Genomic DNA, 27,604 nt, shown 5'->3' with positions numbered 1-27,604 from the left:
CAGTTCTTGGCTCCAGAGAGGAAAGGAATCATTGCAGAACATAACATATCCTAATACATTAAAGGTAGAGCAGTGCAAATGGTGCCTCAAAATTCACTACTAATCTTTTGGTCCATATCAGCGAGTTTCTCTACTGGAGAAATTCTCCAGTACTTTCCCAGGGTTTCTCGGCATGAGCAGCGGCAATAGTAGCTCAGCTTCTTTCTTTATTTTGGGGGGTGATGGGGGTGGGGTGGGGTGGAGTTGCTGCTGCTTCAAGTGACAACAGCAGCAACTGCATTGCTGTCTGTGTTAGCACTCTTCTACAATGAGACATGTCTTCTGAGAATTTAGGCTTACCTCTAGTTCAGCCTTCCTCAACCTGGGGCGCTCCAGATGTGTTGGACGGCTGGGGCATTCTGGGAGTTGTAGTCCAACACATCTGGAGCACCCCAGGTTGAGGAAGGCTGAACTAGTTGATAGTGTGGTGATAGTACCAATCCCTATGGTACTGCTGCATGCACTATAGCAATCTATTCAAATCTTTTACTTCTTGGTGAGCAATAATATGCCTATATGGAATCTGCTCTCTTTCAGGTTCTGAATTTATACAAATCCACACATGCGCAAATGCACAGGTTTCCCCCATATGCGTACATTCCCCCAAAAGGTGCATTTTCACACTTTAGCCTATGGGGAAAATGTACATTTCTGGTATGTTTCTTTTTTAAAAAAAGTATGTATTGTGCATTTTTCTACAACAAAATTTGCACAGAATTCCTGAATATTTGGAGATGATCCACAAATCTGTGGGCTCCACCCGAAAGGGTAGTGGTGGGGAAGCCAGTCCACTGTGGAATCTACAAGTTGGATTCATTAAAAAAAAATCCAATCTCATTTGATTCCATTGCAGATTTTTCTGACATCCCTACTTGAGTATCAAACTGCAGTCAGTTTCTTCAAGGCAGGGGAATTGCAACACCCTTCTGTTGCTATGTGCCGCACATACAGCAAGCTTACTTCACAATCCACGTTAGAGTTTTCCAGAGGGAACAGCCATGTTAATCTGTTGCAACACAAACGGCAAAGAACCTTGTGGCTCCTTAAAGTGCAATTTATTATGGTGTATGATTTGTAGACTGAAGTCGGCTTCATCAGATACATCTTAGGCCAGATCTACGCCAAGCATTCCACTATGGAAGCAGTATGGAAGCGGTATGTAAAGGGCAGGAGCCATACTACTGATTTGTAGTGGTACTGAAATGCACTGACAACTGTTGGGGCCCATTGACACATCCCACATACCTCTTTCATACCGCTAAATCCTGCTTGGTGTGGCTCCTGCCTTTTATATACCACTTTCATACCGCTTTCATAGTGCAATATCTTGCTTGGTGTAAGTTAGGCCTTATAGAGTGATAGGACATGTGATATGGTCTTATAGGTGATGTCCACTTGGGCCTTATCTAGACCTAAGGTTTATCCCGGGATCGTCCTGGGGTCATCCCTGTTCATGTAAATGACACACAGGGGATCCCGGGAGCAGGCAGGGACGACCGCGGGATGATCCCGGGATAAACCTTAGGTCTAGCTAAGGCCTTAGTGGATGGTTTTAAAAGAGGGCTAAATAAATTTATACTGGACAGAGGTTTTGACTAGCCAGAAATGCATGTTCAATGTTTAGAGGTAGATACCCAAGACAGCCAGATATGAAGGTTGGCCTTTGTCAGAAGACAGACTATGGGCCTATGCAGCATGGACCTTCTTATGTTCTGATGTGGTCAAGTTCTATGCTTGGAGCACGTTACCAAACAGCCCAATTCAAAAGAGAAACACAGAGCAAGTTGACCCCAGGAACAAGACAATAGAACAATAGGGGTGGAGCGGAAATGGAAAGAATAAGTACTAATGATCCATGGTAAAATGAAACAAGGGGAACAATTTCCAGCAGGAGAGGAAAGGAGAAAGAGGGGGTGGGTGGAGAAGAAAGGGAAAACATATACAAAGGAAACAAAAGGGGGGAAAAGAATGGGAATGAAAAATAGTGGGCTAAAATGAGAGGAAGGGAATAAATACATGGAAAATAGTAGGCCAGATAAGTAAGAAAAGACAATCAGCTTTTATTGTACTTCACCAGCAGCCATCCAGCTGCTCTGCAAGTTTGGAAACAGTGAGGGTGGGTGGCAAATTGTTGTTGCTTATTAGACCAAAATGTTTTAGTAGATGTGGTGCTCGGTTTTGATCAGGAGAGGTATCAGAGCTCCGGGTTGTCTGGAAGTCTGACCTGGAAGGTGCCACATCTTAAACGATAAAGGACAGGTGGTCGTGATTCACCACTGGTGCCAAACGTGATTTCAATCCATAGAAGGCGTGGAATGAAAAGTGAATATCCATTTCCAGCCCAAAAAGAAGGAGATGGTCTTCAAAAGATTAAAGTTAGGGATGGGAGAGAAGTTTGTTTGGTTCACATTTTAAGAGGAACTTCTATAATTTTGCACTTTCAATCCAACGCCCTTGAACCTAATTCTGCACTTTTAAACACATTTTGGACATCTATTTATTTTTTGAAATTCTAAGTTTTCTGCATTTCACAATGGAGTTCTCCAATTAAAAAGCCATTCAAAAATGCGGATATTAGGTGATTACAACACCCTTCTGTTGCTACGACCAAAATGCATTATGTTAGGGATATTGCTGGCAAAAATATGTATATCAAGCAAAAGTCTGTACAAACTGATGTACTGGGGGAACGGTACATGAAAATGAGAATGAATTTTCAGTTTTATACTGTATGCTTTTATCTGTACGCCACTCTGGGATCTTAATTTTGTTTATTTATTTATTTATTTATTTATTTAAAACATTTATATCCCGCCCTATATCATTAAGATCTCAGAGCAGCGTACAGATAAAAGCATACAGTATAAAACAATAAATATGCACAGTTAAAAACAAATTAAACCATGAATCAAGTTAAAACAATATATAATTTAAAAGCAGTTAAAACAATATGCCAGTGAGTTTGTAGGGTGGGATATAAATGTTTTAAATAAATAAATAAATAAATGAACTTAAAAAGAATCCTCAAAGTTTGGGATGAACCATGCTTTCATAATGTGTGTGTAGCAGGCAGAAATTCAACCAGTGATACTTTACCTTACAACTTATGGGAAACCTTCACCTCACAATATGGCTCATAACTTTTATAGGTACATTCTCGTGGAAATACTGGGTTTTGAGAGATGGGATTTCCCAGAAAGAACTCAACAGAACAGTTTGTCCATGTTAAATTTTGACTTCTGCAGGACTTCTGCTTATCACTGTTCACTGTTTTTATCTTTTGTAAACCGTTCAGAGAGCTTCGTCTATAGGGCGGTATATAAATTAGGGATGTGCTCCGCTTCTCCTCGGACCGGAGAAGCAGGAGCGGATCGGGGGGCTTCGCCTCCACTTAAGGTGGAGGCGAAGAGGATCGGGGGAGCCGCGGAGCGTTGTGGAGCGGATCGAGGTGAAGGCGGTTCCTTCGCCTCAATCCGGAGCTCCACAAAAAAGGTAAGGGGGGTTTACTTGGCCCTGCCGCTGCCGCTGCCACCCATGCGGCGATGGCGGCAGAGCCAGGTAAGGGGGAGGGGGGTCTTACCTGCATCCGTCTGCGGTCCCGCGACTGCTTCAACAGAGCCCGAGGACTCAAACAGGAAGACTAGGCCACAACTACAGCCTGTTCTTCCTGGTTGAGGCCTCGGGCTCCGTTGAAGCAGCCGCGGGTCTGCAGACGGACGCAGGTAAGGGAGAGGAGGGAGGGGGGTTACCTGGCCCTGCCGCTGCCGCCGCCCATGCGGTGATGGTGGCAGAGCCAGGTAAGAGGGCAAGGGGGAGGGGGATCTTACGTCCATCCATTCGCGGTCCTGCGGCTGCTTCAACGGAGCCCGAGGACTCAAACAGGAAGACTAGGCCGCAAATATATAAATGTAAAATAAATGCAATTAATTAATAAATAAATAAAAGGATGTTTGAAACTGAACATCAGATTATGAGGGCGGGAAACACATGAGATGATTATTACCTCGAGTGGAGAACCAAGCTGGGAGCCAATAAAGTTATTGTGAGTTTGTTACCAACTGAACAAATAAAATTATGGGGAAAGAAAAGTCCAACTGTGTCGGAGATCCAAATGACAGACGAATTCAAACATTGAAATGAGAAAACGAAACAAAATGTATCATTTCTTTAATGCCTCAACTTAACAATAGGAACACATATCAACGGCACAATACTTTATTTTTCAGTTAAGGGAAAACATAGGTTATTAAGTAATGCCAAGATGATTATCGTTGTTTCTTTGCAGTACATTAGCTGCAGTACATCTGAAATCTCTAAACACTGTCGTCATTCAGCATTTGTCTTCTCTTTTAAAAGAAAGTGAAACCATAAACAGGTTCTGAGGTAGAATTCAAATCTGGGAGAAGCTCCAGGTTTATTCACACTGATCTCTTTATGTACGACTTCAAATTTGGCACGTTGACCCCTCAAAGAAGTTTAAGTTGATTGAATCATAAAATCACAGTATTGTGGAGTTGGACGGGACCGCAAGGGTCATCTAGTCCTACCCTCAATGTGCAGGAAAACTCATTGAACCATCCATGAGAGGTATGTGCCCAGCCTCTTCTTAAAAACCTTTGGAGGTTAAGAACCCACAACCTCTGTAGGTAGATTGTTCCACTGTTGTATAAATCTTACTCTCAGGAAGTTTTTCCTTATATTTAATTGAAAACTAGGTAATTGTGACTTATACCTATTATTTTGGGTCCTACTTTCTGTGGCAATATTTATTTATTTATTATTTATTTATTTATTTATTTATTGCATTTATATCCCGCCTTTTTTACTCCAAGGAACCCAATGTGGTGAATATAGTCCTCCTGCTCTCTATTTTATTCTCACAACAACAACCCTGTGAGGTAGATTGGGCTGAGAGGCTGTGACTGGCCCAAAGTCACCCAGTGAGCTTCCATGGCCCAGTGGGGACTAGAATCCGGATCTCCCGACTCCCAGTCCAACACTCTAATCCCTCTTGACCATCTTCCCTGTGGCATCCTTTTATGTACCTGAACACTGCTAACATGTCTCCCCTCAGTCTTCTTTTCTCCATGATGAACATCCCAAGTTCCTTCAGCCCGTCCTCATAGGGCATGTCCTCAAGTCCCTGTTATCATCTTTGTTGCCCTCCTCTGAACCTGTTCTAACCTGTCGATGTCCTTCTGGAAATCTGTTGCCCAGAATCATACACATGAGCGTGGTATCACTCATGCTGAATATGCTGTTAAATTGATTACTAGACTAAATTCCTATAATTCTGTATGGTACCAAAACCTCAATATACCTTTTTGAGATATTGAAGGAAATGTTCAGGGACTTTCAATTTAATGGCATGACCCAGGCAAATTCAAGGACATTTGAGGCCCTTTGATTTTAATAGGAAGAAGCTGAGTACATGCTTGATTGTCCCACTGAAATCACAGGAATAGACACACTTCTCTTTGCCTGGATTGTGCCACCATGTAAATGAAATGTAAAATTCCCTGACAGAAGGAAGTCACCTCTAAATTCCCACACACACACAATACAGTAGGGAACCAAAAACAATTTATCTTGTGTGCTGTTGATGCATAACATTCCCTGCCCCAAATACATTTCCATAATTTGTAGCCTGTTTGTATTTTCTAAATTCTCAAAATCTGGTGCCATCCATAATAGGGAATGCTTCAAATATTTAGAGTAAGAGAATATGAACTGACCTTTCGCAAGCAAGTTCAAGTTTGGAAAACATGTGTTGCTTCACACACACCCCTCCCAAATTTGTTTCTAGAATTAAAAGCTTGAATATTTCAATTGTGGTTGATCCATGAAGTACATTTTCAAAGTGAAGCATGGGAGATTTGTCCTACACATCTTAAACATCTTTAAAAATCTGGAAAAAAACAGTTGATGTCTTCATGATTGTGGCATTTTCACATCCACAGGAATATTGAAGGAAGTTTTGGAATTAGGTGGTATGCTTCTGAATTTTGAAACTCAGATTTGGAAGGAAATGTGAACATCTTATGCAAAGCTAAGCTTGGTTGATAAAACCTGATTTTGGGGGTGAACTGCAAAATCCTTTTGGGCAAGAAGGTACTGCATATAGGTGTCTTCTGTAATCCATGTCATAATTGAACAGTGTGAATTTGTAGGTTTATAGCCAGAACGTGTATTTTGAACTCACTCCCCAATCTCTCTCTCTCCTTGTGTGTGTGTGTGTGTTTTCAAAAAGAAAGAAAAGGTCTACATATGCAGTTTGTTTTTGATTCCAGAGAAGACACGTCTGAGATACATCCTTTCCCTGTTTCATAAAACGCCGATTCAATATTTACAAAACGGTAACAAGAGGCGACATTGCACTTTGAATTGCTGGGTCCTTGTTCTAGCAGAATTAATGTAACTGGAGATTCTAAACATTAATACGCTTTAGAAACACACAGAGACACACAGACACAGAGACACACACATAAATAAGAGCTGTCGACAGAAGCTAGCAGTAGGTGGTCTCTTAATATCTTGCTGGTTTTGAAGTTCTGAAAAGGAGCAAGACTTTTTGAAATGTGGGCGAAAAGAAAGGAAGGGGAAGATGGAAAAGGCACGAAAGAACACAGGCGCGGCACCGGTGACCCGAGAAACCTTGTTGCTCCAGTTAGGCGGACGCACAATATGGCTTTCTTAGCCACTCCAAAAAACCAGCGCTTGGAGAAAGCTCCAGGAGGAGGTGAAATGGAGGAGAGACTGGGATCGCCGGGGTGTGTGTGTGGTGGTGGTGGTGGAGGGAGAACGCGGGGGGGGGGGGAGAGCTAGAGACAGGTCTCTCCTTTTAGCCAGAGACAGTGGGTAAGCAGAGCACGCGGTTCAGAGGGTCATTAAAAAGCATCAAAGGAGGCAGCCTCGTGATGGTAATAAGACGGCTGCAAAGAAATAAAGGGGCCATTGATCTGCACTATTGAGTGTGACATTTTAACCGAAGCTAAAAGCCAAGAGCTGAGCTGGCCTTCTGATTCATCTGCCTGCCTGTTTTAGTAAATTGTCTTCTCTTCCCCCCCCCCTCCCTGTTCCCCCTTCTCCCAACCAGTGGCCTCAGAGGTCACTTCATATTAGCTAGCTTGTTAATACCGAGACAATCAATACTTAATCAACAAGTAATGGGATTTTGCAGTCATCCTGTATGATCTTTCAATAAAGCCCCGAATCCATCTCTGCCTATTCAGAGCTTGGCTGAAGGTACATGACTGCTGAAAACTGGGGAGGGGGGGAGAGTAAAAGAGGGGGGGGATTTGATGGTCTGATGCTCCTAGGAAGTTCTGCATCTGATTAAGACACCACACAGCCACTGTCCTTCACCCCTTCATTCCTTCATGCCCGCAGAATGCGGCACGACACAGATATTCATCATCTGAGTTTGAAATGGAGCAGAAAGAGGAATGAAGACTTCCTTGGCGTGTGGCCTTCTCGCCTCTTTGTTCTTTGACATGACACTCAGCTGGGTGAAACAAAACGAAACGAAACACCACGCTGGATATTGAGGGGGCATCTGGTGATGGGTTATCTCAGCAGCTTCCCCCTTAAAAGCCACCCAGCTGCAATCTCCAGTTGACACCATGCACTTACCTCTCAATGTTTGGGCCCACGACTCCCATCATCCATCACCATTGGCTAGGGCTGATGGGAGTTGTGGGCTCAAAAACCTCTGTTGGGCCGCAAGGAGATGGAGAAATGGAGATAAGTATGAAAAGGAAGATCTGATGTTGCACTGGAGGGGGAGGTCTACCATTTTAATGTAAAAGTTGAAAGGTCCGGGAGCAGCACTCCATTGGAAGAACTTTAAAAAAGCCTTGGTATCTTGGCCCCAGGGCTAGCATCAGGGGTCGGCATCACTGGACATCTGCTGAGGCCCATGACCCAGCAAGAGATCCAATGCCAACCTTTAGAGTGCCTTGGCTCTGCTGCTCCTTCTCCTTGCTGGTCCTCAGAGTGAGCAGTGATGGGAGCAAGGAGAAGTATCCAGCATCAGAAGCAATAAGCACATGCATGTCAGTCGCTGGGGAACTGTGGGAGGGTGCTGTTGCACTCATGTCCTGCTTGTGTGTTCCCCATAGACCCATCCTCTGATTGGAGTCCAACAGGGAAGAGCCTTCAGTGTTGTGGCCCCCCTCCTATGGAATTCTCTGCCTCTGGAAGTCAGGCAGGCACCAACTTTGTATTAGGGATGTGCTCCACTTCTAATTGGACCGGCGAATTAGAAGCGGAGCGGGGGGCTTCGCCTGCCCTTAAGGCGGAGGCGAAGAGGATTGGGGGGGGGGCGGAGCGTGGCGAAGAGGATCGAGGTGAAGGCGGATCCTTTGCCTCGATCCGGAGCTCTGCCGGAAAGGTAAGTGGGGTTTACAGGGCCCTGCCGCTGTCACTGTCGCCCATGCGGTGACAGCGGCAGGGCCCGGTAACCCCCCCCGCCCTCCTCTCCCTTACCTGCCTCCGTCCGCGGTCCGTCGGCGTCTTCCATTGAGCCCGTGGAACCACGGGCTCAATGGAAGACGCCGACGGACCGTGGACGGAGGCAGGTAAAGCCCCCCTCCCCCTTGGTCCCTTACCAGGCTCTGCCGCCGTCGCTGCACAGGCGGCGATGGCAGCAGGGCCCGGTAAACCTCCCGCCCTCCTCTCCCGGCCTTACCTGGCACCACTCCCCTCCACTGCGGAGCTCCAATTCGGAGCCGGAGCTCTGCGGCGAAGAGGAGCGGAGTATGGGCGGAGCGGCGTGGAGCGGAGCAGGCCGACCCGAAATTTTCGGATCGGCCCACGGGGCGGAGCGGGGGGGTCCGTGCACACCCCTACTTTGTATTCCTTTCGGGCCTTCTCTATGGTGGCACCCACCCTCTGGAGGAGCCTCCTTGTGTGGTTCAGGAGGCAGAAAACATAATATATTTTAAAAGCCTCCTGAAGACATACCTTTTTACACAGGCTTTTCCAGGGCAGGATATACACTACTGCTTATAACGCTTTATAATGGTTATTTTATTTATTATTTATTTTATTTATTTATTACATTTTTATACCGCCCAATAGCCGAAGCCCTCTGGGCGGTTCACAAAAATTAAAACCACAGTAAAACACCCAACAGGTTAAAACACAATTACGAAATACAGTATAAAAAGCGCAACCAGGATAAAACCACACAGCAAAGTTGATATAAGATTAAAATACAGAGTTAGAACAGTAAAATTAAAATTAAGGCCATAGCTAGACCTAAGGTTTATCCCAGGATCGCCCTGGCCTCTTTTGTATCTGGTCACTCTCGTATAGCTCCTGCAGCTTTAACTGTTGGGATGAAGAGGAAATTTCACCAGGTTCTCCATATATACCAATGACACCTGCTGAAATTCCCTTTTCTATGCAACTGTTAAAGGTACAGGAGCCTTGTCCTCCTTTTCATATGGTCACCCTAATGGTATGCATCAATGGGTCTCAACAGTTGTCAGTGTACTTCAATACTTCTATAAAGCAGTATTGTGGCTCCTGCCTTTTATATACCACTTTCATAGTGCAATATCCTGCTTGGTGTAGATGAGGCCTTTGTTGGGTACACTAGGGTGACCATATGAAAAGCAGGACAGGGCTCCTGTATCTTTAACAGTTGTATTGAAAAGGAAATGTCCGCAGGTGTCATTTGTATATACGGAGAACCTGGTGAAATTTCCTCTTCATCACAACAGTTAAAGCTGCCCTCTTTTAAATCTGGTCACTCTAGTATAGCTCCTGTACCTTTAACTGTTGTGATGAAGAGGGAATTTCACAAGGTTCCCCATATGTACTAATGACACCTGCTGAAATTCCCCTTTCTGTGCAACTTTTAAAGATACAGGAGCCCTGTCCTCCTTTTCATATTGTTACCCTCGGTACACACTGAAATCTGAGTTTGTTGTTAGAAGAAATGGTGCTGTTGATTTTCCTCGACCGCTACCCCTGTTGTGTGATCTACTGCTGTGAAAGTAGAATGGATACTTGCCCACCCACTACGTTTCTGGATGGTCCCATGGATTTGGAGACAAACCTCCCATATCGTATTGTGCAATATCTCCAAGTACAAAAGATTACTTCTATCTCCGATAGCATTTATCTAAGTGATAACAAGACTCGGGCCGCTTACCCGGTGTCTATTAAAATCTGACACGTACCTGTAGTGTGGAAAATATTGAACAAATGCACACACACAAATAAGGAAAGAGGTACGAATACATTTTATTTTTGTTCAGCAATCAGGTATCTTGTGGTCACTTCGTTAAGCAGGTCATCTGGAAATGTCTGTAGCTAAGGGAATTCTGCCGTAGCCGTGGGGCATGTCTGGGCAAAACAGAAGTGTTCGTTCCTTTTTAAGCCAGGCAATCTCACGATTGTCAGTTCTGAGCTTTGGCCCGGACATCTGCTCTCTTATCCTTCTATCAGGGACATGTTGGTACTAGCTTGTTATGACACCTTTTATCAACTCCAGAAACTGCTCTTGTTTTTCACTAAACATATCATTTCCTCTCTGCCGTGTGTGCGTGTGTGCGCGCGCGTGTCTGTGTGAAAATATAGGGTTGCATTCATGTTCTTTCAATGAAAAGCCAAGGAGAGTGTTGTAGGAGAAATTCCTAGTGTCTGAATTTTTCTAGCAGCTTACCAAATTCAGACCTCCTGAATCTATACGTGAACTTGAATCTGTCTACATGCTGAAATCTGCACTTCCAGAATTTTGCAATCCAGTTTGAAACAAAAAAGCACACAAGATACTAAATATTAAGGAAAGGTGTGCACAAAAACACATGCACCAATTATATGCAAAATTATATGTGCTACCTTAGGAAGAAAGTTTTATTTGTTTATATTTATTTATTAATTACATTTCTATGCCGCCCAATAGCCGGAGCTCTCTGAGCAGTTCACAAAAATTAAAAACATTCAAAGTATAAAACAACAGTATAAAACCATACTATAAAATACAATATAAAAGCTCAACCAGATAAAAACAGCAGCAATGCAAAATTACAAATTTAAAACACCGAGTTAAAATTTATTTATAGACTGTTAAAATGCTGGGAGAATAAAAAGGTCTTCACCTGGCGTCTAAAAGCATATAATGTAGGTGCCAAGTGAACCTCCTTAGAGAGCTCATTCCACAGCTGGGGTGCCACAGCAGAGAAGGCCCTCCTCCTGGTAGCCACCTGCCTCACTTCCTTTTTCCTTCCTAGGAAAAATGCAAATATATAATGCATAACTTAGGGGAAGTACACACAGAGATTCATACAAATTTTATGCTGAGGTTTTGGGTTTGTTTTTTGGGGGAAGGTGCACCAATTTTGCCCCACATGAAGCACATCTGGGACCACAGCTAGACCTAAGGTTTATCCTGGGATCATCCAGGGTTCGCCCCTGCCTGAGCACTGGATCCCCTGTGTGTCACCTAGATGAACAGTTTTGACCCCTGGATGATCCAGGGATAAGTCTTAGGTCTAGCTATGGCCTGGGTTGACATGAACTTGCAGTTGGGGAAATGGTGGAAAAATGGTGAAACTGAAATTTGTAGATCCACCCAGCCCTAGTCAAGAATAGGGTAGGTAACAAAGAGAGATGGATTGTACTAGGGATGTGCTCCATTCTGTTTTGGGTCACAGAAGCAGGATTCTGTGTTGGAGCTCTCATGGTGCCCAGTTGCATGAGTGTATCTGGAAAAATGACGGAGATAACTGCATTTCTGTAAATGGGGGGAATCTTTTAAATATTCTCCCCAAATCAGGGCATGACCAGATTTCCTTCAAAATAGGCATGAATAAGGATCAATTTAGATGCTATCATGGTGCCCATTTTGATGTTTCTAACTTGAAAACTAAAAAAGTTAGAGGCGTTTTACATTTTCAATGCAAGTCGGGGGCGGGGGGGAGCAGAGCTCCGTATCCGTATCCACTACGGAGCAGAGCAGAATGGACGTGGATCATCCCAAAGCAGAACAGACCCGATCCAAAAGTTGTTGATCGGGATCCGGAGCGAATCGGGAGGTCCGTGCACAGTCCTAGATTGTACATCAGATTCCAGGCTTATTTTTTTTTTGCCCCGGTTTGCAACATGAGACCCACTTTGTAATAAAAAATCACTCTCCCTCCCCACAAAAACAGACCCACTTTATTGCACCAGAATACCCCTTCCCGAAACAATAGTGTGGAGCTGGAAAAGGGAGCAGAAAGGCCAAACCTGAATGCTCTGAGGATGCATCTGCACTAAGAGAAGCATTTGTGTGTGTGCAGACTTTTTCTTAGTTTAGTGGGGGTGGAGGGTTAGATTGGTAACTGACCTATCCTATGGGAATGGGGAAGAGGTCAAACCCAGCAGCAAAAGTGCTCCTTTCAAGCTTTTCTGGGTTCACATTGGCCAGGAAAAAAGTTAGGGAAGAGGGTCCGGACAGAAAATGAATGTCAGTTCCAGAGCTCCCCCACAAAATGTCTTCCCCATTCTCCCCGCTCCCCCCACCCTGCCCCCGAGCGCTGCACTCTCCTGTTGACCTACAAAGCTTTTCATGGTCTAGCTCCTTCCTATCTCTCCTCTCTCATCTCACACTATTGCCCTGCTCATGCTCTTCGTTCCTCTGATGCCATGTTTCTCACCTGCCCAAGGGTCTCTACTTCCCTTGCTCAGCTTCGTCCATTTTCTTCTGCTGCCCCTTACGCCTGGAACGCTCTTCTAGAACATTTGAGAACTACAAGTTCAATCGCAGTTTTTAAAGCTCAGCTAAAAACTTTTCTTTTTTCTAAAGCTTTTAAAACTTGATTTTTATCTTACTTTTATACTGTTAGTTTTACTCTACCCTGTGCCTGTTTGGTGCATTCTCTTCCCCTTCTTATTATTTTTATTATGATTCTGTTAGAATGTAAGCCTATGCAGCAGGGTTTTGCTATTTTATTGTTTTACTCTGTACAGCACCATGTACACTGATGGTGCTATATAAATAAACAACAACAACAACAACAACAACAACAACAATAATAATAATAATAATAATTCTCCCGGCTATGTGTGAGTAATTGCGTGTAGCTGGGAAAAGCAGCGGAACGGGTTACACGCTCATGAGACTGCAGGAAAAATCAGGCCAAAAGTGGTGCCCATTATCCTGGGGCAAGGGAGGATTGATTCCTGCCCGAGCCCGGGATCCCCTGTGCATCATCTGGATGTACAGAGGCAATCCCGGGTATAACCCCTCATCTAGCTAAGGCTTTAGACTAGTGCAGCAGTCCTGTTCGAATGCTTGAGGAATTTGATCTTTGTGCATTCCAATATGAACGGACCTGATACACACCCCTTGCTTTAATGTAGGTATCAGGAACCAATTATCCTTTGAATTTCACTCTTCTCTGCAGTTCTTAGCTAAAAAGAAGAAGAAGAAGAAGTAAGAATAATACACCAATTTGTTTTTAGGATATTGTTGTTGTTTATTTGTTCAGTCGCTTCCAACCCTTCGTGACTTCATGGACCAGCCCACGCCAGAGCTTTCTGTCGGCCGTTGCCACCCCTAGCTCCCCCAAGGTCAAGTCTGTCCCCTCCAGAATATCATCCATCCATCTTGCCCTTGGTCGGCCCCTCTTCCTTTTGCCTTCCACTTTCCCTAGCATCAGCATCTTCTCCAGGGTATCCTGTCTTCTCATTATGTGGCCAAAGTACTTCAGTTTTGCCTTTAATACCATTCCCTCAAGTGAGCAGTCTGGCTTTATTTCCTGGAGTATGGACTGGTTTGATCTTCTTGCATTCTTGCAATATTTTAGGATATAATATATTTATAAATGCAGACATTTAGATAAAATAGATTTAGAAATGCATAGCTTCTGAGAAAATACATTCAAAAATACCTATTTGAATGCCTATTTATATAAGGATTTTGGTGTGGATATATGTGCAGACAGGTGGAATGGACTTGTGAATGAACAGATGAAACATTGTGGACATGGATCAGAAATAGGCTGATCCATCCATCCCTACACTTGACCCAGAAAACACACTAAAACAGCCCAGCCACAAACTCCACTTTCATTTGGCTGTGATCATCCAGCCTTGCTGTAAACTATCTGATCACGGGCAGAGCATTGAGCAAAATGGTCAAGCAACATGCCCACTGGGTTTGGACGACACAGTAACCAACAGTGGGTTAAATAGCCAATGGTGGGTTGTTGTGTCATCTCTCGGGACTTTTTCACACCATGGTTGGTTATTCAGCTAAAATGACCAATGCAAAGAACTAATACTGTGAAGAGTTGATTCTATGAACAACCATTGGTTATCGTGCTGTTTGTTGGGCCCCGTTGACTATTTTGTTGCACACAATTGGTTATTTTCAGCAACTACAGAGTTCCCTGGCAAGAACGACCAAAGTGGCAGCTGGCAGATCTCGCAATGGCTTATGGGATACTAGCAGGAGGGCTGGGGGAGAGAGGGAAGGTTGTGTCAATCAAACACACAGGCCACAGCTAGACTTAATGTTTATCCTGGGATCATCCTGAGCACTGGATCCCCTGTGTGTCACCTAGATGAACAGGTTTGACCCCTGGATGATCCAGGGATAAGCCTTAGGTCTAGCTATGGCCACATTTGACCAATAGGACACCCAATGCTGGCCTTAATTCATACGACAGTTGATTATAATCATATTGTGTGGGGAGTACCACCTCGATAATCAACCATGGAGTTGATTATTAACCCACCATTGACTATGGTGTCTGAACACTGCTGCAGTCTACGAAGTGAGTCTTGATTCTGACTGAATATTATTTGAATACAGCCAGATGAGGGGAACTATCCAGTATGAATGCTGCTATATCAGGAGATGGGTGTCTTCTTTGCAAGCAAAGGAAAGATGGTCACCATGTTGTATCTGTATGGTTGCCAATCTTTAATGTCTGTCACAAACACTTGTCTGAAGAATTAACATCTTTCAATCTAGGTGGCTTTCTTGTGAGATCTAGAAATAGGGGCTGTTTCTGAAAATAGAAAGTCAGTGTTACATTTTAATTTGTGAGCACTAAAGCTGCATTTATTAGTGAAAAACAGATCATATTTCTATATTCTATTAAGGAACAATTATGAAGACATAATTTCTGAGTAAAAAGAATGCTCACTGGTTTTAAGAATAGTGTTAGCACTATAAAGCTTTGTGGGTTTTTTACTTAATAATTTGTTTATGATTTATTTACTGGATTTTATTTCTATTATCTCCCAAAGCAGCTCACATCAGAGAAGGAGAAGAAGAAGAAGAAGAAGAAGAAGAAGAAGAAGAAGAAGAAGAAGAAGAAGAAGAGGAGGAGGAGGAGGAGGAGGAGGAGGAGGAGGAGGAGGAGGAGGAGGAGGAGGAGGAGGAGGAGGAGGAGGGAGTCAGGCACTGCCATCAGGGTTACAAATGAAAAACATAAGGCTTGCAAGGGAAGGAGTGAAAACTTAGAAGAGGGCAGTCAGTTCTTCAAGGCCAGAACAAGGTGATGAGCTATGGTATAAGAGGGCACTTACAGGCCTGTCAGATCTTCCCTTGCTGGTGTTCTTGCTTGAACAAAGCTCTTGTTCCTTAGGCCAATGGATGTGGCAAGAGCATTCTTTCCCAGGCCTTCTGCAGCCCACTGCAATGGTCAGTTGGAGCTGAGTGTTCTTTCTGGCAGGGCTGGAGACGGAAGCACCCTATAACTACTTCTTCTCTGGCCAATGGATGGGACACATTGGCCTCCCTTTTGGGTTGTTGTCATTCCTTGGATGACGCCTCCCTCACCTAGCTCCCCTGGGTGGTGGCAAAAGCCACAGGGTGCTTCCTTCTGCTCTCCAGTCAAAGGACAACAGTCAGTTGGATAACAAATTGCCTACTCAACTCTGGAACCCAGTAACACTTTCCTGGCAGTAAACCTCATTGTACTCAATGAGACTTACTTCCAAGTGGACATTAATAGGATAGGATTTCCACTGAAAGTGTGGGTTTTTTTTGTTGTTGTTTGGTTGTTTTAAATTTGTGGTATAAGCCACCTTGTGTGCCTCTAAACTGATGCAGAACATCAAGGTATAAATAATGTTTGCCACCAAATTCAAAAAATATGAATCATGGGGAGGCCATTTTTAATGGCATTCCTCAGTCTTCCAACCTTAAGTATATTCCCCAGCTCAAAGTCAAGAGTATGGATATGTAGAACAACACTGAGAAATATGTTACTAGTGTCAATAAATCTCTCTCAGACACACATGTCTACACCAGGGGGATGAAGGGGGAAGATCTCATGATACGGTGATCACGAGATCTCCCCCCTCAGTCCACATGTGACACACAACGTCCCAGGAGAAAGAGGACGTTGCGCCCGCCATTCCCCCCAAAAAAAGAATGAGCACAGGAGCGCTCCACCAAAAAAGTAAGTGCTTTTTTTAAAAAAAAATGTTCCCCCCTCCCACCCCCAATGAGGAGCTCCATGCCTGGTTCTTGACTCCTCACATTTACTCTCGAGGAGCCGGGAAGAAAATGGGACACCTGGCCACACCTCCTACAGTCTCAGGATCATCCTGGGACCGTGGGAAGAACTGGGATTAAAGTGTAGGGCCATATCCCAGGGAAAGGGAGGGATCATCCCTCCTTAGCTATGCTCTCTCTCTCTCTCTCTTCCTCTCCCTCATAGGAAACTTTCTTATGCTAAACAAGAAAATTGGCCCATGAAGTTTAAGTTTGTCTGCATTGGGGAAAGGGTCTATCCATGGTAATTCCCCCCCCCCCCCTCAGGCTTCCCTAGAGATACCAAGAATTGAACCTAGGACCTTCTGCATACAAATCATGTGTTCCTCTACTGAGCGATAGCCCACTCCTGATCTACTCAAGTTAAAGGAAGCCAGATTCCAGCTGGACATCAGGAAAAACTTCCTGACTGTTAGAGCAGTACGACAATGGAATCAGTTCCCTAGGGAGGTTGTGGGCTCTCCCACACTAGAGGCCTTCAAGAGGCAGCTGGACAAGCATCTGTCAGGGATGTTTTAGGGTAGATTCCTGCATTGAGCATGGGGGTTGGACTCGATGGCCTTGTAGGCCCCTTCCAACTCTGCTATTCTATGATTCTATGATTCTATAATCCACTCAAAAATATCCAAATGTCCCAAATTCCTTGCGTATTTAACCTGAGCAAAAAACTTCCAAACCTCCTTCAGCATTTCCCTTTCAGTAGTAATTCCAATCAGGAGCAAAGAGGTGGAAGGGGGCTGTTATTAAATGGCAAGCTAGATGAAAGAAGGAGATCAAAGTATCTTCACATGGAACTGGTTGTAATGGCTTCCGGGTCAAAGGTCACTTTTTCCTTGTGCCATCTTGCATGTTCACAAGATTCCAGCTTGATTTTCCCCCCAACAGCTGTTATCTCTTTAGCAAACATCCTTTATGCTTTCCTTTTGGTTTTATATTGTAAATATTGATGCGGTTTTATTACAACGCTTCTGCATCTGTGGTTGGCTGGCATATCAAGTCAATGGCCGAGACATTCTGGAATCTGAAGGGTGAAATTACACACACACACACAGCATCACCATCAAAGCCCCTGGCCTAGCAAGTGAAAAGAAATGTTCCAAAGGTTGTACTTTATATAGCCCCAATCTTGACCTCGAAGTGCCTTCAAAGGACTCACATCCTTAAAGATGCATTACTGGCCCTTACACTAATTCACAGTGAAAGCTAAAGTGCTTTGCTGTATAACCACAAGGGACCGGAAGCCCTTGAGGATTATTTTGGAGCAGAGCCATGTGGGTACCGAGGACTGTTCAGCTCAATTTCTTTATTTCGTTTTATTTATTTTTGCATTGGTGGCCGCTCATGAATGAAAGTGAAGACCATTTGCATATAGTTTGGGTGAAAAGCTAAAACCAAAACCAAAATGAAATAAACAATTGCCCAAATTGTATGACTCCATCCTGATTACATGCATTTTTTTTTAAAATGCCCAGAGAATCACCCGCAAGATACAATGTCCTGTTCTCATGCATGCTCTCTTCTCCTTCCCCCCCCTTTGGGTATTTTCCCCTTTGCATTTTAAGTTTGCTGGTCTAAGCAGGAATCCTTGAGCCTGGTTTTAATTCTTAAATAGAAGACATGATTTATTAATTTGCATTTGAAATAACAATTGCCGTCGGGAAGAATCACTGGAAAGCCTTAATTACGTTGGAAACGATGCCTCAATGCATTGCGCTGCTGTCCAGATTTCCAAACTTGCGATACTCTTTCTTTCTTTCTTTCTTTCTTTCTTTCTTTCTTTCTTTCTTTCTTTCTTTCTTTCTTCCTTCCTTCCTTCCTTCCTTCCTTCCTTCCTTCCTTCCTTCCTTCCTTCCTTGGTATGTGAGGAGGGTCAAGACTGCCAAGGGATCTCCGAGCCATATGGCCTAAGGCTGGATTGGTGCCTAATGACCTACGAAGGATCTATAGATCCCAGAATGCTCTTCACCTCAGACATACGTAGGAAAAGAAATGTGTAATATTGGCTCCTATGATCAGCAAGCAGAATGGGGTCTCCAGATTGGCTGGCTCTGAGGAACTGGAGCAGGAACCTAGCCTTATGCCCTGGCTTGGATAACAGACCTCCTTGCTGCTGTGCTCCATTCCCCATCCCACTGTAGGAATGGGCAAACTCACCCATGTCCGATTTGTCAGACATTTGCCCATTGCCACCATCCACCCCTGCTCACTGGGTCATGCAAGCATAGAGGTGGGCAAACTCACTTGTACTCTCCTTGCCTTGCTGGGGCAGCTGCCCACCCCCTCTTGCTGGGCCACAAGGGCCTCTTTTGAGGCTCAGCTTGTGCCAAGGAGCACTCAGTGGTCATCCGCCCATGCACCAAAAACACACACTTCTCCCTCCTGCATCAATCGCTTCAGCTATTGGGCAGTATAAAAATGCAAACAATCAATCAATTAATCAATGGTGGCCATCACAGGTGCAATGGGAGGATTGCACAATTTCAGGAAACCCCATAAATTTTGCACTCCGCTGCACACCAATGGTGGCCTTAAAGGCTTCATTGACACAAGGGTAAAGGCGGGCAGGTTTCTTTTGAGGCTCTGCAAGGCTCAATGAGCACTCAACAGCTCTCTGCCCTCACTCTGGAAATTATGTACTTTCCCCGATGCAAAAATGGCAGCCATAAAGTCCCCATTTATGCAAGAGTAAAGACACCTTTACTCTTGCATAAATGGTGTCTTGCAATCATATTCATAGAATCATAGAATAGCAGAGTTGGAAGGGGCCTACAAGGCCATCAAGTCCAACATCCTGTTCAATGCAGGAATCCACTCTAAAGCATACCTGACGGATGGTTGTCCAGCTGCCTCTTGAAGGCCTCTAGTGTGGGAGAGCCCACAACCTCCCTAGGCAACTGGTTCCATTGTAGTACTGCTCTAACAGTCAAGACATTTTTCCTGATGTCCAGCCGGAATCTGGCTTCCTGTAACTTCAGCCCGTTATTTCATGTCCTGCACTCTGGGATGATCGAGAAGAGTTCCTGGCCCTCCTCTGTGTGACAACCTTCCAAGTATTTCAAGAGTGCTGTCATGTCTCCCCTCCATCTTCTCTTCTCCTGGCTAAACATGCCCAGTTCTTTCAGTCTCTCTTCATAGGGCTTTGTTTCCAGACCTCTGATCATCCTGGTTGCCCTCATCTGAACACGCTCCAGCTTGACTGCATCCTTATTGAATTGTGGAGCCCAGAACTGGACACAAATATATATATATATATATATATATATATATATATATATATATGTGTGTGTGTGTGTGTGTGTGTGTGTGTGTGTGTGTGTGTGTGTGTGCTTCAGCCAATGGAGAAAAATTGGAAACTTTTGAAAAATGCACAGAGAAATGCACATTTCTCCTATTCAAAATGAAGACTTTCCTCTTTCCCCAGGCATATGGCAGCACATCTTAATCACCCACATGTTTAGTTTTTTAACGGTTTTTAATGCTTTAGGTGTGTATGTTCTGTGTTTTAGAATTTTAAATTTTGTATACTCGTTTTTATCTTAATTTTAGAATTTCTGTAAACTGCCCAGAGAGCCCTGGCTGTAGGAGTGGTACATAAGTGCAATAAATAAATAAATAAATAAATAAAATAAACCAAATAGCAGATCAGAAACGCATACCAACTTGGATACAGATTTAAGCTACATCAATGGTGCACAAATCTCCTCAAATTTGCACAAATTTCCAATTTCGCAAATGTCCTCCATAGAATAAAGTACGGCTGATTCGATCTCCTGTGGGAAAACGGGCAATGATGTGAGCACGTGTTCGACAACTCGCAAACCATGTAGGTGGAGACATGTTCACGGTCTCCTCTAGGGCTTCAAATGGGGCATGCAGGCAAGTTTTGCAAGGAAAATGACACTCTCATATGTCCCTAGTAGAAGGGAGCATGTGACTCCTGCCACTGAGACTTCATCAGGAGGAATGGCCATGTCACACCCCTGCTCATCACACACCACACAGCTCATCACACACCACACATACACTTTGCCCTATGTCTGCATACCAGGATCTGTGGATCGGGATCTGTCTTTTGCTCCCTTAAAGAATCGTGGCATTTCCTGAAATTTCGTGAAGAGACGGAATCTTGAGCAAAAGCTTTCTAAGAGGAGGAGGGCAGACGAGGGCAACCAGGATGATCAGGGGTCTAGAAACAAAGCCCTATGAAGAGAGACTGAAAGAACTGGGCATGTTTAGCCTGGAGAAGAGAAGATTGAGGGGAGACATGATAGCACTCTTCAAATACTTAAAAGGTTGTCACACAGAAGAGGGCCAGGATCTCTTCTCGATCCTCCCAGAATGCAGGACATGGAATAACGGGCTCAAGTTAAAGGAAGCCAGATTCCAGCTGGACATCAGGAAAAACTTCCTGACTGTTAGACCAGTACGACAATGGAATCAGTTACCTAGGGAGGTTGTGGGTTCTCCCACACTAGAGGCCTTCAAGAGGCAGCTGGACAACCATCTGTCGGGGATGCTTTAGGGTGGATTCCTGCATTGAGCAGGGGGTTGGACTCAATGGCCTTGTAGGCCCCTTCCAACTCTGCTATGCTATGATTCTATAATTCTAAAGGCCACAAGAGAACCCTATCCAATTATTAGTCTGCTTTTGTATGGTGCAGGTGGATTCTTGTTTTATTGAGAATGAATGAGATATTTTCGCATCTTTCCTCCCTCCCAACCCTCTTGGGAAGGTCTTTTTTTATTGGAAGTATCAAAACTAGGGACTTGGCTGCATCATGTTGTTGATGCCTGAGGTCAGAATCTTTGACTGGCTTGTTGCAATGTTGTAACATATCAAAATTCACTCAGAACTTATTTGCAGCCTTGTATTTTAACAGGACACCTCTGAGAAAGCCTCTCTCATTTCTTCACACTCTTGTCCCCTTGTAGTGTCTATAACAGTTTGTTGTTAGTGTTTTAAATTGTCCTAGACAAGAGATTGGAAACAGGCAGAAAAATAAAGGAATAGGCAGACTAGACCAGAACACTCCTCAACAACAACTCTTAAGGAACACTGTAATAAGCCCACCATAATGAATTCTGTCCATCCAGTTTTCTCGCCCATGTTTATATCATTGATATTTCAGGACTTTATTCATCAAGAAATAAAGTCTCTGAAGACCATGCGATTTCTGCATTTATCACATGATCTTTTGAAGCGTTTATCACATGATAGTCTTTTCATCTCCAGTAGTTACTAATGTTGAAGAAAGCTCCCATGAGATGAGTTTATTGCCATGAGACTGGGGGTGTTGCTAGACCTGACGGGATAAGCCGGCAGGGAGGTGGGGCGACAGCGCACTGACGTTAGCACGCGCTGCCCGGGCTTCCAGACGCGGGACGCACAGGGACATCGGGATCCCTGCAGCGTCCGCCATTTTTTTTTTTTTAGTTTAAAGGGGCCACGTGCGGCCCGAAGACTCCGGAGAAGGTAAGCTGGTTTTTTTTAGTTAACCCCCCATCCGCTCCTGATCCCTTCCTGATCTTTCTCTCCCTCCGTGTCCTGTGTGTCGTCTCTCCTTCTCCCTCCGTGTGTGTGTGTGTGTTCTGTGTCGTCTCTCCTCCTTCTCCCTCCGTGTGTGTGTGTCCTGTGTCATTTCTCCTTCTCCCTCCCGGGATCTCCCCCAGCCAATGGGCACAGCGCTATTTGAAGGAACGCCTCCTCCCATATGTACCTGCCCGGACCTTAAGATCATCTACAGGGACCCTTCTCCGTGAGCCCCTGCCAAAGGAAGTGAGGCAGGTGGCTATTAGGAGGAGGGCTTTCTCCGCTGTGGCACCCTAGCTGTGGAATGAGCTCCCCAGAGAGGTCCACCTGGCACCTACACTGTACTCTTTTCGTTGCCAGCTGAAGACTTTTTTATTCTCTCAGTATTTTAACACTTAATTTTAACTTAAATTTAAATTTTACTGTTCTAACTCTGTCTTTTAATCTTATATCAATTTTGCTGCATGGTTTTATCCTGGTTGTGCTTTTTATACTGTATTTTGTAATTGTGCTTTTAACCTGTTGGTTGTTTTATTATGGTTTTAATTTTTGTGAACCGCCCAGAGAGCTTCGGCTATTGGGTGGTATAAAAATGTAATAAATAAATAAAAATGACTTTGATATGTCCAGCAATAGTTATCAGGGTGTGTGAAGGTTTGGGGCCTACATAGGCTTGGGTTTTGTTTAAGCCTGTAGGCCCAAAAATCTCCTGATGGGGGGGATTCCTGAGTTTCATTTTCCCCCTAAAGGAGTTAAGTTTCATTTCCTCAGTTTTAGGTTACCTCATTGTTTGGTTTCAGTTCTGGGGGAGGGTATAAAAAGGGGTGGAGTCAACTGTACAGGAGAGAGTGGAAGAACTGCAGAGAGAGCCAAGGAGAGGAACTCTGAAGAAGAACAGCCAGGAGAAGGCTGGAATGGACTCTAGGCCAAAGCCTACAGGTGAAAGAGTAGCTAGGCTAGAGGAAACTGTGTTTTTATTTCTTTTATGCCTTTTACAGCTCTGTTTGAGTAAATGCCTTAAGTTTATCTGTCTTTACCTTATGTCATATAATCTAGTAAATATTTGTGGTTAAAACCTGGTGTTCAAGAGCGCCTAAAGCCCACGTTACTAAGAGGGGAAGGTAAAAACTTGGTATCAGATGAGAAAGGCTCTTAAAGAGGCAAACCATCCTTAAGGAGCAGATCAAGGGGTCCAGATTAGGGTGACCATATGACCAGATTTGCCCAGATTTGTCCGGGGTTTTGATGACAACTCCGGGAGGGGGAGGGGAAATCCAGATTTTTCCAAAGAGCAGCTCTAATAGGAATTAACAAAAATGCATATAACTCTGTCATTTTTTAAGATAAAGACATGAAACTTTGCACGAAGGTAGCTCTTAGGAAGGGCTTTAGTCGTGCCAAATTTGAAACAGATCCGGTCATCCATTGATTTTTTAGGTTTTTTTAAAAAAATTGAGGTTTTAAAATCATTATTTCTAAAATCGTCATTTTTAAAGATAAAGAGATGAAACTTCACACCATGATAGTATTTAGGTAGAGCTTTAGCCACACCAAATTTGAAACAAATCTGTTCATCCATTGATTTTTTAGGATTTTTTTTAACTTTGAGGTTTTTAAATTATTATTTTTATACCATCATTTTTAAAGATAAAGAGCTGAAAGTTGGCACCATGATAGCTTTTTTGGTAGAGCTTTAGCCATTCCAAATTTGAAACAGATCTGTTCATCCATTGATTTTTAGGATTTTTTTAAAATTTGAGGATTTAATTTTTTTTTAAAAAAATGTTATTATTAAAGATAAAGAGATGAAACTTGGTACCATGATTGCTCTTAACAAGGACTTTATCTATGCCAAGTTTGAACAGATCTGTCCATCCATTGAGTTTTAGGATTTTTAAAAAAGTTTGAGGTTTTAAAATTATTTTTTAAAAATGACACTTTTTAAAAGATAAAGGGCTGAAAGTTGGCACCATGATTGATCTTAAGGGGAGATTTAGCCATGCTAGGTTTGAATCAGATCTGTTCATCCATTTTTTTTTAGGATTTTTTTTTAAAGTTCAAAGTTTTAAAATTATTGTGTTTTAAAACTGCTGGAGCCATATCCTTCAAACTCAGGTTGTCAAACCTCCTCTTTGGGGTTTTGCATATTGAGCAGTTTCAGCCCTTAGCATTAAGGGGATCTCCAGTCTTTAGGTAAACTGCCACAACACCCACCCTAATGTTAGAGTAGAGAAACTTGTGACAATTATACACAAGCTTTTTTAAAAAATTGAAATTAAAAAAAGCCAGCCATCCAGCCAGCCAGTAGCAAACCCTGTCAACAACAACAGCAGCTTGCAATGAGTGAAGACACAGTCAGAAAAGATATTTGAGGGAAGGGGAGACTGTATCACACAGAGCATAACAAAAGCTTCAAAGTTCAGCAAAACCTACAAAAGTAGGAGTGAGTGAAGTTAATTTCAGATACACTGAATCTCTGACTTGTTCTTTATTTCAGTGATTTTAACATTAAGATGCTATGTAGAACAGATTTGTCTTAAATGTGTGCTGTAAAATCAGACATGTGACCAAGGCTATGTTTGCGTGGGCACGCCCCCTTGGTGCTGGACACGTCCCTTGGGGGCCAACCATGTTGTCCTCCTTTTTGGTTTCCAAAATATGGTCCAGATAAAGGAGGAACCTTGACAGGGTGTTATCTGCACATCCCCAGATTGGCACCAAGTTTTGTCTGAAGCAAAATTTTGAACTTCATTTTAAAGCTCCTCCTCAGCCAGATGTGGGAGGATGTTGAAAGAATCAAAATAGGGGGTTGGATAAATCTGGCAAAAGATGTAATTATGGTGAGCTATGTCCACTCTTGGTATACCTCCATGGAACCCTATTCCTCAAACTCTCCAATCCCATTTGCTAAACTCTCCAAACACTGTGGGACTCCATGATTCATGCCCATCCATGTGGATTGCTGAGCATTTGATCCGGTATCTTCTATGCCCATTTAAAAAGGTATCAGCAAACAAATGCCACCCTTCTCCTTCAGATATCCAGTTGGGTTGCTAATTCACAAATGATTGAACGTCTGTTGGGGAGAGCATATGGCAGCTCAGTGAGCAGTTGTCAACATCAGGGAAAGTACTGAGGGAAGTGAATTGTTGAGATGAGAAAACAATAGCAAACAAGAAAGTCCTTGAAGGAACATGGAGCAGGACATGCTCTGAGTGTGAATTTATGAAAACGCCGAGCCCCTGAACAAAAGAAGATGGTAACCTCATTCTGTGTGGTGTGTTCTTCATTGCTGGGGATTATTATTCCAATTTTTGACACTTGAATGAAATATGGTATAATTGGACTTCATAGCCACAGCTTCAGGCGACATCAATTGCTTTTTCTAAAAATGATGATGACATTAAGGGAGACTATATTTTCTTTTTATGTTCAGAAATTTGCCGTATTCCTAATAACATTGGGCTTGTAGGTGGAAGGTTTTGTGGTTATGGAAGATACAAAGGTCCGTCAAATTCAACTTTCAACACAAAGTTTGCCGTTTCATCATGGCTGAATGCTGCCCCAAATATTGGACACTTCACCTCAGTTTCAATGGATAAAATTAACCAGCTGTGAAGGAACAACAGAGTTCAGGACATCACCACCCATCACCTTTTCTCTGTGTTTACCTGGCCTTAGGGCTATGATAATCAAGACTAAGGAACCATTTCTTTCCTTCAGTTTGTCCCCTGGTATGGTCTTGCTACTTGGCCATTCAGATCCTCTCATTAATTTTGGCATGCCAGAGCCTTCATGTGGTAAGTTCTGCCCACCTTGTATGGATACAGAACAAGTCATCTGAATGTGTACTCATATGTTTATTTATCATCCTGACTTAGGGATGGTGAAGGCATCTGTTTGAAGCTCGCAGCCTGGTGAGAAATCACCTGCTCGGCCCCCTGGATGCCAGTTCATGCTACCCTGGATTCGCCCGGCTGAAAAAAAATGTTGCTCATGCAAAACTCGTTGTTCTCTTCAGAAAGGGATATCAATAGCTGGGAAATCTGACCCTTTGGGGGCTTACTGGATTTTTGCAAACCCCCGGCTGGTCTTGGATATGCAGGTTTTTCCTGGAGACTGAGAACTTCTTCCGTGTTTATTTTTTCTTCTGTAAATAGAAATTTGTGGAAATTGTGGCTATAATATTCTTAATTGGCACAAGTGATGGCTGCGATGTGTGTAAATTAGGGCTGTGCACGCCCCCCCCCCCGAATCGCTTCATGGCCCGATCTGGAACTTTCAGATCAGGCCCAAACCACTTCGGGTTGATCCGACCCTCCCCTGCACCACTCTGCAGAGTGAGTTCCAGAGGGGCAGATTGAGATTTTGTCCCCCTTCTCTACTTACTTGCCTCCGCGGTGGATGGCAGAGGTAGGTAAGTGGGGAAGGGGGGACAAAATGGGTCCCGAATAAGCCCCCCTCCCCTGCCCCCTTACCTTGCTCTGCCACCATCACCCCTCCCCCCCACTTACCTGCCTTCGGAGCTCCGGATGGAGGTGAACCGCTTTGCCTCAATCCGCAGCTCCCCCGACCCGATTCGGATCCACCTTCGGCAGAGGCAGATCAGGTTGCTCCGCTTTGTATTCACAATCCAAATCGGAGCGGAGCTCAGCCCTAGTGTAAATGTCTATTCACGAAAAGAAAACCCAGAAAATAAATGAGCTCGCCTGACATTGAGTCAGGTCAGCATGCAATAACTCACCCAAAATCCAGGGGCAGGGGCAAGCTGATGAACGCTCAATGAGCTTCACCCCCCTGGACAGTTTCCTCTGACACCCCCATCTTCAAATTCCATAGCTGCTTAAGCAAGAGCCTCAACATTTTGCTTTAGGCAAAACTCAGAGCCAACTGAAGGATGTGTTGCATCAAAATGCTTGTTGTATGTATCAATACTCTTTTCTTCCTCTGTCAACATGGTTTTAACATATTAATGGTTTGATTTGTTTTAGAATTGTATAATTATTCTATTTTATTTGTATGAGATCCTTGTGATATAGGGTGGGATATAAATGTTTAAATAAATAAATAAATAAATGTGTCACCCAAGCATGAATCTCCCATTTCTCCCAAATATTTCTCGTTAGACAAATCTCTGTGGCAGCTTAGCACTGTGCTTTTGGACTCTTCACCTTCCAAGGCATGCCACTTTGGGCAGAACCCCTTCACTATCTGAATATTGAGGGGACAATATTCTCTGTGAGTTTGCTGTCACCAGAATGGTCCAAATTAGGGCTGTGAAAGAGACGGATTCAGCCTTGGATGTCCTAGGCTTTGGCGGCCATTTCACAGAGTAGCCACCTCATCCATCACAGCCCTTGCATCCAGCCATGAAATGCCTACAACTCCCAGCATCCCTTGGCTGGGAGGGTGGAGTTATCGGGCTCCGTATCTTTATCTCTTTCTAGCTATCATCTATCTATTTCTCCATCCGCCAAAGCACTTCAAAACTCTTTTTGGACAATGCCGGAGAATCGCTTTGAATGGGC

The 27,604-nt window shown here is 43.8% G+C and overlaps 1 long non-coding RNA gene across 1 annotated transcript in view; it reads right to left on the bottom strand.

Moving 5' to 3' along the window:
• Positions 1–2,840: 2,840 nt before the first annotated feature.
• Positions 2,841–27,604, bottom strand: part of LOC134397292 (uncharacterized) — a 217,562-nt gene continuing 192,798 nt past the window's right edge. The window contains exon 3 of the long non-coding RNA XR_010025356.1: positions 2,841–2,855. This is a non-coding gene — a long non-coding RNA (uncharacterized LOC134397292). The remainder of the gene's footprint in view (positions 2,856–27,604) is intronic.

Source organism: Elgaria multicarinata, chromosome 4 (assembly GCF_023053635.1).
Source record: "Elgaria multicarinata webbii isolate HBS135686 ecotype San Diego chromosome 4, rElgMul1.1.pri, whole genome shotgun sequence".
Lineage (NCBI taxonomy): Eukaryota > Metazoa > Chordata > Lepidosauria > Squamata > Anguidae > Elgaria > Elgaria multicarinata.
Note: the sequence above shows the minus strand (reverse complement) of the source record. Positions and strands in the feature narration are given on the sequence as shown.